Source organism: Triticum urartu, chromosome 6 (assembly GCF_003073215.2).
Source record: "Triticum urartu cultivar G1812 chromosome 6, Tu2.1, whole genome shotgun sequence".
Classification (NCBI taxonomy): domain Eukaryota; kingdom Viridiplantae; phylum Streptophyta; class Magnoliopsida; order Poales; family Poaceae; genus Triticum; species Triticum urartu.
Genome location: NC_053027.1, coordinates 166806194 through 166827200, shown reverse-complemented (window position 1 = coordinate 166827200; position 21007 = coordinate 166806194).

Genomic DNA, 21007 nt, shown 5'->3' with positions numbered 1-21007 from the left:
CCATCTGAATCTGTTCAGTATCCTCTGTCTCGAATGCAACGGAATAAATCTATGTTTGTGAACCAATTAATGGCTGACGCAATAATGGAAATGGTGGATGAATCAGAGGTGCAGAGTCGTGCGACACAACAACTGATCAATGTTTTCAGAGACAGTGTGGCAAAGCAGCAAGAACTTGCCCACATGCTTATGGGCATCATCTGTGCTGAGGTTGCAGATTGTGACGTTGTAGATGGTTAGGTTCTGTTCATTTATTTGCACTGGCATCAATCTTTGATTGCCCAGTGGATGTAATTTCCTGTAATATATTCTGGATGTGCAACGTTATTCCCTGTATGCCGTATCTTTGCTCGTCGTAATGGGCTCAAATTATCTAATTTGGCCTAAAGACATGAATGAACTTTAGTGGGCCCATTGAGTTAATGGGCCGTTACTAGGCCGAAAGTTAATGGTCGGCCCTCTTACCTCCCGGGTCGTTAACAGGCCGACATCGAAGCGGGAAATAGGTGGCCCCAATTTATTTCATGGGCCGTTAACAGGCCGTTACTAAGTTTGGGCTACATATGGCCCAACTATACTATAGGCCTTTAGCAGGCCGAAAGAGACAGCGGGCTTGTATTGGACCATGAAGAGCATGGGCCGCTAAAGAGGCTAAAAGTCAGGTCGTATTGTAAACGGCCCAACTGTGTTGTGGGCCTTTAGCAGGCCGAAAGAGAAACTGGGCTGGTATTGGACCATGAAGGGCATGGGCCATTAAGAGGGCAAAACTAAGGTCCGACTACAAATGGCCCAACTCATTTATGGTCCATTAACAGGCCGAAAGGCACATAGGGCCGGGAATTGGCCCAACACTTAAATGGGTCGCTAAAAGGCCAAAACTCAGGTCCGACTACAATTGGCCCAACTGATTTATGGGCCGTCAACAGGCTGAAAGTGACACCGGGCCAGAAATTGGCCCAACACTTAAATGGGCCACTAAAAGGCCGAAACCCAGGTCCGACTACAAATGGCCCATCAGATTTATGGGCCATCAACAGACCGAAAGACACACCAGGCCGGAAATTAGCCCAACATTTAAATGGGTCGCTAAAAGGCCGAAAGATGTACATCCTGAAAATTGGCCCATCCATTAAATGGGCCGTTAACAGGCCGAAATCTCATCGGGCCGATATTGAGCCCAAGTATATAGCGGGCTGTTAACGGGCTCGAACTGACGATGGGCTGCAATGGTGTCAAATCTTTAACTGGCCGAATTGGCACATCTCGTATGGGCCGTGGGCTTAAATGGACCTGACACAGGTAGGCCTTATATGGGCCGGCCTGCTAATTTTTACTGGGCCGGCCTTTTTCACCGGAATGGGTCACTGTTGGGCTGTGCCATGTGTCGACATATCATAGGCGCCTATCTGACCCACTGACGAGATGACACATGTTTCGTCCGGCCAATAAGAATTTTACACGTGGAAATTTCCCATTGGTCGGGGCTGTTAACGGGTTATCGGATCCAAAACCCGGCCCGATAGCTTAACGGTGTTCCATTACAGTGGATGCCACGTCGGTCACCCTTGACGAAAGCACTTCTGTGACGCACGATTTATCGTCATGGAAGTGGACACTTCCGTGATGATAATTTTGGTAATGTCATGGAACACTTCTATGACAGCACAGGTATGACTATCTTGATTCTGTCATAAATTTGTCATGGATGTACATGCATGACAAAAAAAGCGACCTACTGTGACAAACACATATCATCACGGAAGTGTATTTTTTTTGTAGTGCCTAAGGCCCGTATAGAAGGCCGATGGATCCTACGGCCGGACGAAGGCCCATGGATCATACGGCCTATAGGAGGCCCATGGTTACAACAGTCTGTGTGTTGCCATGATTATTTTCGCCTAGTTACCAAAAATAGGCTATTGTGGCCACTATAAAAAATAGAAAAAGAACTGCAGTGACTACAAGCAAACAACTAAACAAGACAATAAGGAAATAAATAAGCAAGCAATTAACGCTAGCCTATTACCGCTATTACACATATTACATCCACTGGGCATCAAAGTTCGCCACCAGTGCAAACATAGGGAACAAAGCAGCACATTACATACACTGGCCGTCAAAATTGGCCACCAGTGCAAATAAACGCGGCAGCAAAACGAGAGCATAACTGAAACAACTTCAGAAGAGCTCAAGAAACATTATCATGGGTATCCACCATGCTGGCAATAAGCTTAGCAAGATGATTAGCTTTGTCCTGTTTGGCGCTTAATCCTCCAACGCTTGCTATTGCACCAGAAAGTATGCATCTGAATTACAGCACAGCACAGCTGATCGATGTCTTTCAGCTTGTAGTTGAGACTCAAGAAATCGAACTGATTCAGACAGTGAGTTTGAATAGCTTGTGCAAGCGGTAGTGGCCAGTAACTCGAACGCTAAACCAAGATAGGACTTTGGGGTTGTCTCGTTGTCTTCAAGATAGTCTTCCTTAGCTGTTTTATCAGCTTTGTTGGAGACCAACAAGGATGTGTCACTATCCTGAACCTTATCTGCATTACTTCATTTACCATTGCTTAATAAGGCACTCTTCCCCAATATTCTGTCAGCATTCTAAAAGAGGAAACAAGTAGACACATAACAATTTTAGCATGTACTAGTATATGAAACTCATTTCGGTGAACCAGTTCGTTAGTAAGGTGGACAGGATTAAACTACCAAGTCTTCTATTGCCAAGTACTAGTACATAATAAAAGCATCAAACAAACATATATCTATGTACTATGGTCACTGCATTGTCTTGCCAAATCAAAATAGAGACACGGTTCAAATCATATCAGTTCAAGACAAAGCAGCAGTGAAAGAATACAAAGCGTGGGAAACTAAATGGCACAACAAGATTTCATATGGGTACCACGGGTCTACATGTACAACAACACTATTGGTTCTGTTGTGATGCTAGTAATGTGCATGATATGAAAGTCAACTGTATTCACAATTGAAATTGAAATCAACAGAGCTATTGATAAGATCAAACCTGTTAAAGAAACATGCATGAACATACCTGCTGTGCCATTGGAGTTTCGATTGGATCCTTCAATTTAAAAATAAGTTTGTAGGAGTAAATACAGTGATACAAGAGCAAAGCAATCATAGTTAAAAAAGGCATGCCTAAGCGAGCGCTTAAGTGCGCCTAGGCTCTAGGCGTTGGCAAAACGCATTGCGCATAACTATGCATAATCTGTGCATAACTGCGCATAAGCATGCGCTTTGGTCAGTAAAGCGCAAGGCGGTGGCAAAATGCACAATTAACGCCTAGCACTTTTTTGAACTATGATAGCAATGGAATCTTAAATTAGAACAATTGTTCTTCAGGTTTAGGCACTTGTTCTACATGAATAGAGTACAGTAAGACGCAATAATATAATACTTAAAAATATAAAATGAGCTCATAGAACTTACCACATTCTTGGTTCGGGACCAGTACAGAACGAGGCGTTCCCAGTCATCGTCGAGTAAATGTGTCTCAGGAAAACGTAAGGGAATTTGATGAGTTTCTTTGCCGGTGAAGTACGTTTTCTTTAGGTAATTCCGATACTGCCACCAAGCATTCTTGAAGATAGCAGAGGTATGAGCACAGGTTACCTCATCCTGAGTTTCCAAATCGGTCCTTCTCTATAGAGAAAAATGGGAAAAATTGATGTATTATAACCATCATGGAGGTAGGATGTATGGGACGAAGCAAAGTAATTGCCATGAATAACATTACTTACACATAACTCCTGGACAAACACCTGCAACTGGCATTTTCCTTCATCTTCAGTATAATATTTCCAAGATGGGAAGATATGCACATAAGATTTAACAACATCAAATGCGATAGATGCTAAACTACGACTAGCTGGTTGTGCTTCCTCCACAGGAATAGGCGTACTAACTGGTGGAGTTGGGGTTCGCCGTGATAGTATTGGCCCTTTGGGCACTGGAGCTGCCTTACTAACTGCTCTTGTTTGGGATCTCTGTGGTGGAGATGGTGTTGTGTCAACAGGAACTGGGTTACTATCGGCTGGGGTTGGGGTTAGATTGGGTGAAGCTGCTTCTCTGTCTATCGCAGTAGGGGTACAATCTGCGAGAGTTTGGGTTATGTGTGGTAGGGTTGGTTCTTGTGCATGTACAACTGGGGTGCTATCTCCACCAAGAGGTAGCACTGTTTTATTTGAAGACCGTGTTTTTAGTCTGCTAGATACTGGCATCACCCGCTCCAATTCAAATGGCTGATAAACAGGAAACATAGTTGAATGTACGGATATTGTATGAGAGACAGATGCAATAGATAGTGTGGAAAAAAGAGGGCATGAAATAGTTGACATGTATATTGTTTAACTAAAACGGATAGCATGACATAATTTCACATATATGATGTCTATCTAAACTGGATAGCATAGCATAACATAATTCAAAGATATGATGAATAACTAAATAGGATCGCATGACATAATTCACCTACATGTTATCTAAGTAACCAGGATCGCATCATTTAATTCACATATGTGATTTATATGCTAAACAGAGGGCATTCGATATGATGTCTGAACTAAGAACATGGTGTTGAATATTGTGTATATGATGTCTAAACTATGCAATGCAAGACACCGTATGCATGATATGAGCAGTATAACTGTGCCAAGTTAGACCATACACCTCAGTGGGGGAATAGGACTGGTCATCTATCTCTGAATCCATCTCTGAAGAGCTATCGGGACCCAACAAGAGATCTGCTTCGACAGGTAGAACTGTCTGCTCTGAAGGCCTTGTTTTCACTCCAGATTTTTCCATCTCCCACCCAAATGGCTGATTCACAGGAAGAGTAGTTTAATGTACAAACATTGTCGACAAATGGAAATGTAATGAAGAAAAGGATGGGCAAGATATCATTCAAATATATGATGCCTGGTTAAACAGGATGGCATTGCACATTTCACATATATTATGGCTGGCTAAAAGACATGAGACTGCATAATTCCCATATATGATATAGAAACTAAATAGGTGGCATTACAGAACATGTCTAAACTAAGCAGATGACATATATGATGTCAAAAGTAGGCACTGCAAGGCAACATATGCATGATATGACTAACATCATCATGCCAAGGTAGAGAAAACACCTTGGGCGATAAATAGGAGTGGTCAACGGCGTCTGAATCCTCCTCAGAACAGATATCTTCCTCTGGATTACAATCTGGAGAGGGGTGGGGAGGGTTTGCCATTGAACCCACCATGGAGCGATGTCTGCATGACATTGTATTGCCGCGCAAAACTCTTCCCCTTTTCTCTACATGTTCAGCATGACTGTGTACAATATCTGACATGCATACGAAAAAATATGGTGAGATTATGTAAGGAGAGCATGCAGAAATTTAGAGTGATGATAACAACCAGTGGATCAACGTTTTTCCGTTGAACCAAAATAGCCCTAATGGATCGACGTGAATGTATAGTAATAAGTGATGCAACAAGTGTACAACCTCTTTGCCGTAGCCGTGTCGACCTCAGCATCATTAGGTTGGTCGCTGATGCAGTTGAGGCAGAGGTGGCTGTCGGAGGTGTGGAGGAAGATCTGATGAATCTGTAGACGGCGTCCAGGGCACTGCTCTATTGTGATGGATCGTTTTGTCGTTGGAGCAGTTCCGGTGAGCCGTAAGACGTCAAGGCTGAAGCAGCACAAGACAGACATCGTCAATATCAAGTGGGATTCTAATAGAATCTCCAATAGATGATGTAAAATGGATGTAAAATTAACATCACCAAAAACCACCTGACTACAACAGATGAGGTAAAAACTGTTAACTCTGAACTTAACTGTCGAAACTGAAATTTACTGTGGAATCTGAATGCTATTGTCGAAACTAAACGCAATGGTAGCAGAGAGGCACTTGACATGTAGTTTAGGGAGGGCCTGCAGTTCATTTTCAACCTGCACCCCCCCTGAGCTGCCAGCCACCACCGGCTGAACCGCCGGCCCCAGCGCCACCTCGCCGCCCTGAAACAACTCGCCACCGCCGCCTCGGCCAGCCCTTTAGGCCCCCCGCCCCCACCCTGAACCCTAAGATAGATAGTGGGGTACTGCTCCAGCGAGCCCTCGTCCCCGCTGCGGGTGGTTCTTCCTTAACTCCGGTGAGCCCCCCAACCCCTGAAAATCGACTGACCCAAAAGTCGATTCAGTCGACTGAAGTGTGGCTTAATCGGAGCAGAGTAGCAGCACGAGAGAGGGGGAGAGCAGCAGCAGCAGCTGGGCGAGCGAGCGGTCGAGTGAGAGCCGGAGCAGCAGCAGCAGCGTGAGCGAGCGAGAGTCGGAGTAGCAGCAGCAGATCTAGCTGGTATGGACGCCGCCGCCGAAGGGGCCTCACACTGGGGGAGAGCCGCCGTGGAGATGTCGCCCGCGGCGCCGGCTTCAAGGTAGCCACTCCATGGGGGTGCGGGATGGAGCATCGTCGGCGCCGGGAGGTCGAGTTAAGGAGAAGGTGCGATGCGATGAGTGTACAACCTCTTTGGTGGCGCCGAATAGGCCTCGGCTTCGTCCGAGGAGTCGGTGAGGATGATGCGGTTCCGGTGGAGCAGGTTAAGGCGGCGCTGTGGGGATGGAGTAGCCGCGATAGACGAGGTGATCATCAGAGCAGCTCCTTGGAGGTGGAGGACAGGGCGGCTGAACCTGCGGGGCGGCGAGATGGACGACGGATCCTCATCCGGGGAGGTGGACGAGGGACGTCGAGCTGTTGCGGTGGACGACATCGTCGGAGAAGAGGCTCCGGCTGGGCAGCGGTGACGTGGCGGACGGAGGAGGGTGGGGTTTTGCGGCTGGAGCGGAGAGGTTATGGCGGCCTGGGATTTCGAATGGCGAAAAGGGGGCGATGGGAGGGGGTGAAGCATGACTTAGGGACGCGCTTGTCCAAAATGTAGGGTGTGTTACAAAAGTACCCCCCACCGATTTGAACTAGCGGCCCTTTCGGCTCAGGGTTAGAAGGGGGATTTCGCTTGTCGGGATTTGACAGCTGGAGGGAGTTTTCGCGCGCGTTTTAATTTCGGGATAGCAAGGCGCGGGTTGTGAAGGCGCCAGTTTTGGGAGCACGATATCTGAATTTTCGGGATATAACAAGACGCAGGTTGAATTTTAGAGACAAGCCTAACGTGTAGTAATATTGTACTTGTACGTACCAAATCAATTTGCACTTCCCTCAACCAAAAAGAAAACGAAAAAAATAAAACTATTCACACCACACAAAGAGAGAGTCTTGCCCCGTTTTACTATAGAAATGCTATTCAAAGCTACTCCCTCATTCCATCTATATAGGGCCTAATGCGTTTTTCGATGCTAACTTTGACCAAATATTAGAGCAATGATATATGACATGCAACTTACACAAAGCACACCGTTAAATTCATCTGTGAAAGGTTCTTTAAATGATATAATTTTCACATTGTGCATGTCATGTACTATTAATCTTGTCAATAGTCAAAGGCGGTCTTAAAAATCTCATTACGCCCTATATAGATGGAAGGATGGTGTAAAATCCATGTTATGTCCGATTAAATTTTTTTGCTTGCTGTATAATGCATGTAACCTACTCATACCACATTTTAGTGCATTCCAAATGTCTATACTACCGCTGCAATTCGAACTAAATTTGAATTCGTTTCTCTATTTCAATAAGAATCTACAATCATGATTGTTGCCAACTTCAACCATCATAGTTTCCTTGCTATCCACCAGATATAAATTGGACGGCCTATAATGCAGGATGGCAGGCACACCATCATCAACAACTCCATTTTTTTATAAGAGTAGAGATAAAATATATTAAATGTAGTATAACATGTTCATAACCACACCATGTGTATCACTGTTATATATATTCACACATGCGTCGGTTTGAAACACTATGATAAATTCTTCAAATATCTGAATTCACTTTTTATAATGAAGTATATATGATCTCTATTCGTCTTTTACACCCACACAACCCTCTTATCTTTGTAGCTAGCGCTAACTTTCTCTTGTGCATGCACACGCCCGCATCCCTCTCACCCTCCCTCAGCATTCTCTAGCTCCATCGCGCAAATTCATCTTTTCACTTTAGGTCGTTCACCCATGGTGTGTGTAGGCCCCCCAGCTCCTTATTTACGGCACACATCGATCGATATGCCTCTCTAGTCAGGTGTGCCTAGCACAAACACAAGCTTCCCCTCTTCTCTTGTCACCGTCCATGCCTCACTCCCAGCACTCTTTTCATTGTTCTCGTACTCGTACACTCCTCCCCCCTCGATATAGTATGCCTCTCATACCACCTCCTACATGCATCCCTCTCTCTCTCTCTATCCTTCTCCGCGTGCCTCATTTGCTTCTAACACACACATGCATGTATACCGATCGATCTCCCAACATATACCTAGATCAACTCTAACTACCCCGCCCCCATCAATCGACGTACCTCACAAGTTATGTCTCTCCTTTCTCCAACAAAGGGCGATTGATCTTCCTATGTAGTTACGTCTGCTTACCACAGCCACATCGTCCCCCCTCATGATTCGTGCATGCCTCCTGACCCGTCTCTCACACGCACGTGCACAGACAACAAGCATCCATCTCCTCTCTTATTGATATTGCGGGCGTGCCCTCCGTTTGTCTAGCAAGCCTATCCCACCATTTGTTAGAAGCAACTCCACTACCACCCCCTCCAACACTCTAGCTCTGTCTCTCTCCCAACCTTATTCCTCTCCTGCACATATGCATGGATGTCGATCGATCTCCCTTAATACATGAGGCAGATCGATCTCCTTAATACATGAGGTAGGCCTCTCTCCTCCTCCACACATATACCAGCCATTGTACCTCTATAGTTAATTGGGCCTCCCTCTTCCCCCACCACACACCGATAGTCGAGCGCTGCAGGTAGGTATCCATGCCACAGAGACAAACTGCACATGTCCCATCTCACATTCCAGTAGGCCAGCCACTCTATATCTTTGACGTGGGCACACACAAATTCGATGCCACTCTTTATCGATCGCGCGCGCACACACACACACATCATCCCTCTCTTCGATTATATGGGCACCTCAAGCCGATGATACCTCCACTCTCTTCTCATGGATCGCCCCCTCTATATATATGTTATATCCAGGACTCTATTTCACACACATTGCATATGTTGCATTTTTTGATTGACCCCCCCCCCTCGAAAAAACTCTCAATAACCCACACACTATATCTCTCTAGGTTTGTATCTCTCTCACACAACCCCACGTAGGTGGTGTACGTATACAAGAAGAGAATAGGTGCACCGTGCACGTAGTCATGCTTCGTGCCCAGCCACACCCGCGCGGGTACACGGTGGAGCTCATTTCTTTACGAAATGGCAACCCACGTGCTAATTTGAACGCCTGTAGCGATTGTTTACCTAGGGAGGTCGTGTACCACGCGTGCACAAAACAAAGTTCCACTTGACGCGTTGTCGCGTTATTTTTAAATAAAGTTATAGCGCTCAATGGCACATACACAGAATATAAAATGATTTTTATAGAGAAAAAGGTAGTCCTCTCACTATATACAATGGAGCCTGCCTGCCTGGTTTGTCGCTCTTCAGAGTATCTCACACAAGGCTACGGTGGCCTCTCTCTCTCTCACCGTTGGTCACTGATCCGGCCGCATCCCGTCCGCCGGGGGAAAGGGAGGCGGTGGCCTCTCTCTCTCTCTCACCGTTGGTCACTGATCCGGCCGCATCCCGTCCGCCGGGGAAAGGGAGGAAGTGCATCATTTCTCCGTTCCACAACGCCGAGGCAGCATGTCCCGATCTGCGATACACGCCGTTCTCTCTTACCAAGCTCCGGCGCGGCAGGGCCTACGCCACCTGCTCGTAGATTCCGCCGGCCGCCGCTCACCTAGTTACATCCCGACGACCTCCAGGTGTCCCCTCCGGCCTTGCTCCACTGCCCGTCTTCCCACGTCGCTGCATGTGGATCTTCCATAGTTCTTTGCCCAAAACATAGCTCGTCCGGCGTACTTTCCATATTGCATTCTCGTCCTCACACTGTTTTAGACAAACACAACCGTGTTGTTTTCTTCCCTTAGGACAAGAAATATGCTTCTTTTTGTCGTCGCATGTGTCATCAACTGTTATAGGCCAGCAATTGTTTCCTTTCTACCTCTTTTTTGCAAACAAGTCTATCCATTTCACCTCGTTGCTATTGCGACCTTTTGGTGAACTGCACAAATCACTTTTTTGTTAAGAGTGTTTTGTGCAGTTGTACTAAAATGTCACATGGGCAACGTCTCTACATTTCAGTGCGACTGCACAAAGGGAGATTGGTTTTGCTCTATCCTCCTCATCCAACTCCGAGCCTAATCTTCTCCAACTAGTTAGTCTTAAGAGAGACTGCAAAGGTGACCGGCTTCTATTTGTGTGTTTATTGTTTCATCAGCAGTCCTTTATTATCGTAATCACACTTAATATCTTTGGAACAGGGACGCTCAGCTCTATTTTAGTGGAACTGCACAAAATGATCGGAATGTTGCATGCTCCAGACAGCTACTTTTTTTCCCAACATGCCTTGTTGATTTAGACAGAGTTGGGGGGACGTTGCTGCCAATGAAAGCATGGATCAATTTTAATTTAACACCTTCTCACAACTCTGTCTTCAGTTGTGATGTAATTATTAGATCTGATCTGCTAATAATTGACATGCATTAGCAAGGAAGTTAGTTTTTTATTGTTTCCAAAAGAGCATCGATGGCAAGACACGCGAAACAAAAGCTGAAAGCTCACACCATTGTACAATTTCATGTCGCTGGAAAATTATTTGTATAGTACGTCAATTATGTAAACAAATGATGGAAGCTTGATAGCATTGCCAGAAGCCTCTTCATCATCCGGGTCCATGTGCCATGCACAAAATTATACTCCTTCGTTCCTAAATATTTGTCCTTTTACAAATTTCAAACGGGCATATTTTAGAGTGTAGATTCACTCATTTTGCTTCATATGTGTACTCCCTCCGTTCCTAAATATTATGTTCATCTTTCTAGAGATTTCAACAAGTGACTATAGACGGAGCAAAAAGAGTGAATCTACACTCTAAAATATGTCTAAATACATCTGTATGTGCCAGTCCATTTGAAATCTCTAAAAAGACAAATATTTGAGTAGTCACTCGTTGAAATCTCTAGAAAGACAAATACTCCGGAGTATATTTAAGAACCGAGGGGGTAGTGCACGACCGCATGGGAGACTCAGCCCAGTCGTTGCACCGCATTAATAGTGAGTAATGAGCAGTCAAATCATAAGCCCCACCTTTCCCACTGTAAGTTGCTCTGAAGAAGCAACCATCAATACGCTCTTCTTTGAATCCACTCATACTACTCCACCTGTCATTGTTTATACAGCGTGCTTCAGAAAAAAAGAAAAAAATCTGTGGGACCAAGGCGACTAGCGATCGGCCTGAAAAATAGCATTGGTAGTTATAGCACGGCATCTATTACTAGAGGGAATAATGCGTACACACATGCATGCAGTGCTTCCACCCCGGGTACACACATGCATGCACTTACTCCACTCCGTAGTAGTACAGTACATGGAGAGAAAATTGTGGACTTGATTGCGGTTACCACGCCCTAATTAATTGAGCATTAAACCAAATGCGTCCAAAGTCTCTCTGGTGGTGGAAATGCATTGAGAGAAATGCATCATAATGAAGCACGCCCTGTAAACTGTGATGGAGGAAGGAGTAGTATGAATGTGCAAAACCAAGTATGCATATGGCCAGTCGGTCAACACACCTCCTCTTGGCATATCACTGACATGTGGGACAGGAGTGTGAGCAAACCGATCTCAATTGATGGCAAAGAGCCAACCCGCCATTCCTTGAGAGGGACGAGGAGCGAGAACACACAGACGGGCTCGCACGGAGGCCAAGATATATTCGAGCATGGTTGCTTGATTGATATCATTCATTACATGTTGGGCTGCCGTTTTCCGCCCTTCTCCGGAATAAATGTGTACTTTATCAGAGATAAAAAAATAAGAGTACAGACGCTCCACCATGCGGTTCTAGTAGTAGTAGTACTCGTACTTCTGCGCTTGGCTCTTCGCCTCTTCATGAAGTCGAACAATGATGGTACTCCGCATGTTGGGTACTACTGTGTATGCCTCTGACAATCTGACACCGAATGGACTGATGCATGTCCACCAAGGGTAGGTTGCATTAGTCAAAAGGCATAAGCGAGCTTCACCTTGTCCTGCAAGCTTCTCCTCATTCTGCGAGTTGACGGGACACACCAAAAAGTAGTGCTAGTCCATACTCCCTCCTTTCCGGTTAATATGGCTTAATCTTTTTTGCGGGTAAATGAGAGAGCTTTATTCATATATAAGCATTCTTAGGACGATCAGCCAAGACACTGGTCACTAGGAAGCGAGGTACCCCGCAAAAAAAGAAGTAAGAAGCGAGGTGTTTCATCAAGCCAGCTCTCGGCCACATACAAAGTGCAGCAAGCATGGTTCGCACAAAGATGCGCCGCAAGGTTTGCTAACCTGTTTACATGCTGAATAACAAAAAAAGAGGAAATATTACCGAGCGCTACTATTTGTAACAGGATATGAGTCAGAATTAAGCGAGAATTGTGGCGAGTGTTCCATGCAATCAACTTCCATTATCACATGCGAGAACCCTCGAAGAGAACCAAATGTGTTGAAGATTGCTTTATCACATTTTAAAATTATAATAAGAGTGCAGACGCTCCTCCATCCAGTTCCTAGTACTAGTATAGTACGTACCTTTATAGACTATAGTAGTAGTACTAGTAAACTTTGCGCTTGGTTGTTCGCCTATTTGGGAAGTCGAACAATAATAGCACTAGTAGTATAGTGTATGCTTCTGGCAATCTGACACCGAATTAAATGTTGCACGTCCACTGCCTGAGCGAGGGAGAGCTTGCATTAGTCAAAAGTTTCTCCTTGTCCTGCGAGCCACCGCGCGCAAGCTTCTCCCGTTGTCGATGTCAAAACCAGCGGATCTCGGGTAGGGGGTCCCGAACTGTGCGTCTAGGCCGGGTGGTAACAGGAAGCAGGGGACACGATGTCTTACCCAGGTTCGGGCCCTCTTGATGGAGGTAAAACCCTACGTCCTGCTTGATTGATATTGATGATATGGGTAATACAAGAGTAGATCTACCACGAGATCAGAGAGGCTAAACCCTAGAAGCTAGCCTATGGTATGATTGTATGTTATGGTTGTTGTCCTACGGAAAAAACCCTTCGGTTTATATAGACACCGAAGAGGGTTAGGGCTACACAAGGTCGGTTACAAAGGAGGAGATATCCATATTCGTATTGCCTAGCTTGCCTTCCACGCCAAGTAGAGTCCCATCCGGACACGAGACGAAGTCTTCAATCTTGTATCTTCATAGTCTAACAGTCCGGCCAATGGAGATAGTCCGGTTGTCCGGAGACCCCCCAATCCAGGACTCCCTCAGTAGCCCCTGAACCAGGCTTCAATGACGACGAGTCCGGTGCGTAGTATTGTCTTCGGCATTGCAAGGCGGGTTCCTTCTCCGAATACATCACAGAAGAATTTGAATACGAGGATAGTGTCCGACCCTGCAAAATAAGTTCCACATTCCACCGTAGAGAGAATAATATTTTCGCAGATCTAATTTGCTAGCTTGTTTTGGCAGCATGACGTTATGTCATGGCCCGGTGATTATTCGAACCGTTTCTTTTAACCAGCCCCGCACATAACGCGAGGCAGTTTTTCGACACATCTTGTCAAAGCAGAGATCGTGTCCCCTTATTACGGGATTCTCATCAATACAGGCGTGGGTAACCCAACCGCACCATCAATTGCGGCGCTTGGGGGATAAGCGAGTTTTACCAGGCAAGTGGGGACACCTAGCTTCGTCTGCCCATATAAAGGGATAAGGATTCACCTTTCTATCCACGCCTTCTTCCTCCCTTACCCATCCATTTTCGCACTTTCGAGCTCTAGCGCCCAAGTCCGCACTTCCCACCTCGACCTTCTCCAATCATGTCCGGAGCGGGAGGCAAGTGGATGGTCTCCTCCTTCATGGAGGGAGACATCAAGAAACTGAGGAGAGCCGCATACCTGCCCGACGACATCACGCACCGGCTCCCAGATGAGGGGCAGCTCATCCCCACCCCTAGGCCCCATGAGAGGGTAGTATTCCTCACCCATTTCCTCTGCGGACTAGGATTCCCTCTCCATCCCTTCGTCCGGGGGCTCATGTTTTATTACGGCCTGGATTTCCACGATCTGACCCCGAACTTCATCCTCAACATCTCGGCGTTTATCGTCGTGTGCGAGGCCTTCCTCTACATCAAGCCCCACTTCGGCTTATGGCTGAAGACCTTCAATGTCAAGCCGAAGGTGGTGGGCGGCCGCCAGGCGGAGTGCGGAGGCGCCATGGTGGGCAAGATGCCCAACATAACATGGCTCGAGGGCTCATTTGTGGAAACCATAAAGGGGTGGCAATCGGGGTGGTTCTATATCACCGAGCCGCGCGACCCTGCATGGGCAGCGGCCCCCAAGTTCCGATCTGGCATCCCCACATGGCTCACCTCCTAGAAAGAGAAGGGCCTATCCTGGGGTAGTTCGGAAGAGCTGACCGGACTCCAAACATGTATTCAAAACATGGTGGACAAGAAGCTCAAGCTTGTCAACATAGTCCAAGTTATGCTCATCCGCCGGATACTCCCATGCCAACAACGGGAGTTCAACTTGTGGGAGTTCAATCCGGCGTAGCACCGAACTCTGAACAGGCTCTTCGATGACTCATGAAGACGCCTGGAGGGTGCTGTTCAAAAGTGCCGAGGTCCCTCCCCCTATTACTGAGGATCGCAGATTCAGCGCGAAGCGCCAAGCCAGTGCAGTAAGTTGCTTTACCTTTCACAAGATACTCATTTTTTTATATAGATTGACTTTATGCGGGATCTAAACTCCCGTACCTTTGACAGAACTGGCAGAAGATGGCCGGACAGATCGACTGTCCGGCTCCTTTGCCCGAAGGCCCCGCAGACGCTCTTCTGGCGAAGATGCTGACTCCAGCCCCTTATAAGGTGCCGGAGAAGACCAAGAAGGCCAAGGGAACCCGAAAGAGTTCCCGACACCAGGCGTCGTTGGACTCACCGTCCGATGACTCTGCGGCGCACTCTTCCCCCGAAGACAAGGAAGAAGAAGAATAAGATGCTCCCCCACCGACTGGGGGAGACAAGAAAAGGAAGGCCGCCCCAACTGGGGAGGCTGGAGGGTCCAAGAAGGGAAGGACTCTCCTTCCGGACAGTTCCACCGCCGCCGATGAAGGCGAAGGCGAGTGGTTGCCCAGGGTCAAGCCCCCGGGGAGATCGTAAGTATTCGGATACCAGAGTAACTCCTAGGATTCCTTTGGCGCACTGCTTTCCCTAACGCTGAACAATTATGCAGGCCGCCACGAGCCAGTATCGATGTATCATCGAACGGCTCCTTGGGCTTGTCGGACATGGATAGCAATCCAGTCCCGACCGCCACCTCCCCTCATCCTGCTGACGATGCTGAGGTGTTGTCTCAAGAGGCACCAGATCGAGGGGAGACAGTCCTGGAGGCGCCTCAAGGCAACCTTCCGGACTCCAGGAGCCACGGGGACGGGGGCCCCGAGAGCTCCGAGTTCGGCCCTCAGCCGAACACCGTGCCGGACCCTCCAGCGGTTCCAGGCTCGAGCAGGCGGCCTCCTTCTAAGAGGGGCAAGACGCCTGTGCCGGTGACCTCTATCCATCCAGAGGCACCGGACAATCTGCTGGAAGCGCTTCGCAACGCTTCCATCGACGAGGAGCACCGCACTATTATGAGTGCGGTGATCCAGAAGGTTCAGTCTGCCAAGAGCGGATTGACTGAAGCCTGTGCCAGCCTTCTAACAGGCTTTGAGGTAAGTGTTTTAAAATGTAGTAGAAATATTACCGCATACACAGTAGCCTCTGATGCTTTGTTCGGTGTTCACGAAGAAAAGCCGAACAGAGGATCAAATAATATCGCAGGAGTCTAATATAAGTATGTCAATATGCATATGCAGGCTTCGCTGCTGGCGTCCGCCGCACTAACTGCGGAGGTCACCATACTGAAGCAGGACCTCGAGGGGTCCAAGAAAGATCTCGGCCTTGCCAAGAGGCAGCTCGAGGAGAACAAGGGTAAGTAATACCCCGTCTATAGATATGTATATATAAAAAAGGACGCGATTGCAAAATGACAGGATCATTGTATGTTTGCCAGGGGCCACGACCGAGGTGGCGACCCTGAAGCAAGCGCTCACCAAGGCCGAAGATACAGCGGCCAAGGAGCACACCGAGCGAGAGAAGCACAAGGCTCGGGTGGGCGAGGTGCAGCAAGAGCTCTAGGCTCTTGTGGCGAAGCACGAGGCGTTGGAGCTTGACTCCAAGATGCTGGAGTCTGAGCTTGCCGCGGCCCTCGGGAGTGTAAAAAGTGCCAAGGCCGAAGCCTAAAAGGCCCTCCAAGAGATCGACGCGATGAATAAGATAGCGGCGGGTAAGGCTTTCTATATGCAAAGCAAGCATGTAAAAGTAAATTACCGATTACTTACCCGGATCCGGAGCTCTTCAGGAGCATTCATAGATTTGCCCCGCAGTGTGTCCGATGCCGCACAATTTTACCAGGCCGAAGACGGAAGCTCGATGGAGAAGCTGTTCTGGTCTCAGTATGCTGAGGCCAAACATCCGGTGCCAATGAGCGACCAGCTGAAGCATATGGTCGAGCTACATAAGGCGGCCGATCAGGCCATGAAGAGCTTTATAGTCCGGTTGTGGCCTGGCGACGCCCTTTCGAACAGCTTCTTCGGCCTGGTGAGGTGGCTCGTGGATGCCTGCCCGTGACTGGAGGTCGTCAAGCAATCTGTCTGCATTGAAGGTGCACGTCGGGCTTTCGCCCGTGTGAAATTGCAGTGGGTCAAGCTAGACGCCGTGAAGCTGATCAAGGAGGGGCCGCCAGAGGGCAAGGAGCACCGCCACCCCGAGATGTACTACGAAGGTGTTCTGCCAGGCGCCCGTCTCATCACGGACGAGTGTTTGGAAGATGTAATATTTGAATGAGACTTGCTCGTTTGATCCTGTATGTATGAAAACTTGTTTCATATGCGCTATGCAACGCTTGTTGGAATTTAAAATATTACCTTCTGTTTGGCTGTTTATCCAATCTGAGAGATGGCTAGTCCTCGGCTTCTGCCCCCATGCCACGAGTGCTGGGGTGTTCGAGATAAACCTGAGCACTCTTGTTCCCATGTTTGGGTCCTTCGAGGGAGGTTCTCAGCACAACGAACAAGGCAACCGGACTAATAATGCTTTATCACTCTCACTTAGCCATAGAATTCTACAATTTTAAATTTCGGCAAAGCCCCTGGTATTCAGAAGGCCGAATTCGGGGCGCGATACACGCATGTAAGCCGGACAGGGCCGGCCCCTCGCCCTAAGCGGCATAAGTGTTTAGGGACTCGAAAAACCTCGCCGAACAGCGACCAATCTCGCGCCTTATCATGACAGTGAGTTTTAGCTTTCTCTACTGAGGTGCTCAGCCCGGCAGAACCGGGGCACAATCGCAGTAGTTCTCCTAGCGCTACCTTAGCCGATAGAGCGGAACATAAGGTACCAAAACATAGGAGCCTGGCAAACCCAACATTTGACCAAAGACATGATTCGGAGCAGATGCATATAATGCTATAAGTTCGGGGTGCCGCACTTGTGAAAGTGTTCGGACTTTTCACACCGCATTGTGGGGTACGTAAGCCCCTGGTGTATTGGTCGTACCAGAGTGTACGGTTGCAAGGCGTCATTAATGAACACATAGACATATATATATAACAAGAATGCAATAATAGTCGTAATGTCATGCATTGTTTATTGAAAAATTGTGTTAAAGCAGAGTGATACAGATAGTGCGATAAGCAAAGAGTAGGACTATGTCCCTTCCAAGGGCAAGCTGAGGAATGATATGAAATCGAATATTTTGCTCGTTACTGTAATCAACCTGGGAATTCTGTGGTATAACGTAGATGTCTACCTCCTTGGTTGCTGCATCATGTGTTCGGCAATAGTGCTGCCAGACAGTGTTTCCAGAGATTAAGGTCCTGAAAGAAAAAGAAAAATAACCAAACGGGAAGCCCCTAGTGCAGTTTAGGCCGCGTTTTGGCGCGTGCCGCAGTTGTGCCCCCCTCCCCACCTGTGCCCATGGTATTTTTAATGCGTAATTATGTATGCACGGCACTAATATCGCCATTGGGCTGGGATTGGGGTGGCCGCCATATTGCTACGCGAGCTAAGATCGCGCCCAGCGGTCTATTTGCCGATTGCCCCGAGCGCACTTGAAGGTGTCCAGGCTTTGAAGCGCCGAACTGGTGGATTGCCTTGAGAGGCTGCTTTGCGCTTGTGCTGCGAGGGCCGCGGTGTGCTCCTCTGTTCGGAGAGAGCGCTCTGTGTTTCCATTGACTGTAATAACTCCGCGAGGTCCTGGCATCTTGAGCTTGAGGTATGCATAATGCGGTACCGCAATGAATCTAGCGAATGCGGTTCGCCCGAGCAGCGCGTGATAACCACTGTGGAACGGGACTATATCAAAGATTAACTCTTCGCTTCAGAAATTATCCGGGGATCCGAAGACCACTTCCAGTGTAATTGAGCCTGTGCAATGGGCCTCTACACCTAGAATGACGCCCTTAAAGGTCGTTTTCGTGGGTTTGATCCTTGAGGGGTCTATACCCATTTTGCGCATTGTGTCCTGATAAAGCAGGTTCAGGCTGCTGCCGCCGTCCATAAGGACTCGGGTGAGGTGAAATCCATCGATGATTGGGTCTAGGACCAGTGCGGCGAATCCGCCATGACGGATACTAGTGGGGTGGTCCCTGCGATCGAAGGTGATCGGACAGGAGGACCAAGGGTTGAACTTTGGGGCGACTGGCTCCAACGCATATACGTCCCTGAGCGCACGCTTCCGCTCCCTCTTGGGGATGTGGGTTCGGGCCCTCTTGATGGAGGTAAAACCCTACGTCCTGCTTGATTAATAATGATGATATGGGTAGTACAAGAGTAGATCTACCACGAGATCAGAGAGGCTAAACCCTAGAAGCTAGCCTATGGTATGATTGTATGTTATGGTTGTTGTCCTACGGACTAAAACCCTTCGGTTTATATAGACACCGGAGAGGGTTAGGGTTACACAAGGTCAGTTATAAAGGAGGAGATATCCATATCCGTATTGCCTAGCTTGCCTTCCACGCCAAGCAAAGTCCCATCCGTACACGAGACGAAGTCTTCAATCTTGTATCTTCATAGTCTAATAGTCCGGCCAATGGAGATAGTCCGGCTGTCCGGAGACCCCCCCAATCCAGAACTCCCTCACCCGTCCTGCAACCTTCTCCTCGTTCGGCAAGTTGACGGGACACAGCAAAGTAATGCTAGTCCATACTACCTCCTCTCCGGTTAATATGGCTTAATTTCAAATGAGATAAATACACTGTCTGTCACTGTATATTTGTAAAAATACGGTCAGTGGACTTCATAATACACTCATTGCGCTCAATATATATATTTTCCGGTGTTTATACGGTAACTAGCTCACCCTGACTGAGTATGTGTGTGCATACATGTGTAGGTTGAGCACTTGAGCATGACCGTGTGTGTTCCGTCGTGTGCTCGGACATGCATGCATTAGGGCGTCGCGTGCGTTTTTGCGTCCATGTGTACGTGTGACTATTGCATACACGTAGGGGGAGTACATGTAGGGGCCACTAAGGAGCAGTCAAATCACACAGTAAGTTAGTCGGAAGAAGCAACCATCATTTCACTCTTGAATGACACGTACGCAATATAAAATGGTTGATATGGAGAGAAAAAAGAAAACCACTATATATACACTAGCAGGAGCCTAAGCTACAAGCCTACTTGCTTAGGTTACTCTCTTCACAAGCATAGAACGACGGGCCCGATCCCGCAGCTGGGGGAAGGGAACAATGTTCTGCGTAGACGCGGTCGACATCGGCGAGGGAGAAAACCCACAGTCGGTGCGTCCCAATCGGGGGTCACCGCGGTATGGGCCGATGCCGCGTCCCAACCGCCCTTCTAGCTACAGCCCAATGTCCCAGGTAGTCCATCTTCCTTTTGGAGCTGGCTTGCTCCACTGCCGTAGCTCCATCTCCATGTCGATATTTCTCTACTTCTACCGGCTTCTACTTGTGATGAGTTTATGTCTCATGAACTAGTGCCAGTACTATTATTCTAATCATACTTCTTCAATATCTTTGCCATCAGGGATGCTCAGGTCGATTTTAGTGGAACTGCACAAAAGCATGTATGATTCGAGGGTGCCAGCCGTCTTTCCTTCGACAGGTTCTACCTGGCCACGAAATTAAATCATGTTTAGGGTTTAGGGTTTAAGTCATAGTGACCCCATCAGTAGTTTTTCTTTCGTACACGCTCTCACAACTTTTTTCTTTAGTTGTGAAGTAAATATTGGCTATGATCTGTGAATCATTGAGATGCATCAGCATGCGTGTTAGTTTTCCTTTGTATTTGATGGAATGTTGTAACGGGGCAACCTTGGAATAGGAATGAAAATGGAGTGGAAAGTTTACGTTTTTCCGAAGAAAAAATGGAAACGGAGAGAAACCAATGTTTCGTTTCGTTGGATCGTGCCATCGAGCAAACCCAACGTTTAAATCACGTCTATCGTGTTCGTGCCTCACCCTCCTCCACGGCTCGACCCACACGGTCGCTCGGCATGCCACTCACCACAAACCGAGTATACGATAACTTTCCCGCCTGCTTGTCGATGGATCGCGCCATGGAGTACTAGAACTACTGGAAGAGATTGACGAGTTGGGGGAGGACAGCTAGCTGTAGCACAGACTCCCAAGAACTTTTTACATGCATGTTGTAGCCGGCTATTGCGACCATTGAACGCGGAGCAGCCGCGT